This window comes from Halyomorpha halys, unplaced genomic scaffold (genome assembly GCF_000696795.3).
Source record: "Halyomorpha halys isolate HHAL.00 unplaced genomic scaffold, Hhal_1.1 Scaffold1435.1, whole genome shotgun sequence".
In the NCBI taxonomy this organism is placed as follows: domain Eukaryota; kingdom Metazoa; phylum Arthropoda; class Insecta; order Hemiptera; family Pentatomidae; genus Halyomorpha; species Halyomorpha halys.
Window position 1 is genome coordinate 14283 of NW_027111056.1, and position 1198 is coordinate 15480.

Here is a 1198-nt window from a genome sequence, read left to right on the forward strand (position 1 = left end):
AGATTGAGTGACGGAAAGAAGACACCGCAGGTGCAGGTATGTGATTGTAAATTGGTTACCTTGGGTGGGCCCTGTAGCGTTATGGGAGAGGCAAGGATGAGGTTAAGTCATTTGGGGGTTGTGGGAGATAAACTCACGGTTCACGTAGTGGGGAAAATGCCGAGAGATTATGAAGCGATTGTAGGGTGTGAGCTATTGAGAAAGATGGGAGCGCAGAAAAAAAATAAAGACGGGCGATGGGTTATTAAAATAGGAGAAAAAGAGTTCGAGTGCCAGGGTGTAGACAGGGATTACAGCATGAGGGTGGGGGCGATAAGCCGCGTGGAGAACTGGAGAAACGGAATCATGCGCGAATACGCGGATATTTTTTTTTAAAGAAGGGGAGGTGTTGGGGGCAACGGGGGAGACGGTGCATGAGATACCCTTTAAACAAGAAAGAATAACATATGTGAAACAACGGAGGTATCCTCCGGCGTTACGAGAACATATTAGAGAAGATTTGGGAGAGTTAAAAAAACAGGGGATAATTATCAACAGTACGTCACCCTATAATAGTCACCTGTGGGGGGTTAAGAAAAAGGCAGCACCGGGAGATAATAAGGAAAAATACCGGGTCGTGATTGATTACCGTAAATTGAACGAAAACACGGTCGACGAAAGTCCCGATATCCCATTCCACGGTTAGAAGACATACTGGATAGATTAGGAGGATCTACCGTATTTAGTACTCTCGACCTTAAAGCTGGGTATCACCAGATTAAAATACATCCGAAGGACCAGGCAAAAACGGCATTCTCATTCGAGCGAGGCCATTATGAGTTTACTAGGATGCCTTTCGGGGTGAAGAATGCCCCAATCACTTTTCAACGTTTAATGGACGAGTTTCTCCGAGGAGTAGATGAAGCCATGTGTCAGGTGTATATGGATGACCTGATCGTGTTTAGCAAAAACGAGCGCGATCATGAAGCCCATCTGAGAACTGTATTTCAGAGAATTAGGAAATTTGGCCTCAAACTATCACAGGAGAAGTCGGTGTTAGGGCAGGAACAAATTAGCTTTCACGCTTCGAAGCCAGGGAAAACTTTTTACTTATATGTGGGGAATGCTGTCATTCGGAACAAAATTAAGAGACTATGGAGACAGGAACTAATTGGGGTCGATAGAACGTTTATTAGATGTACGATGATGGTGGAAACCA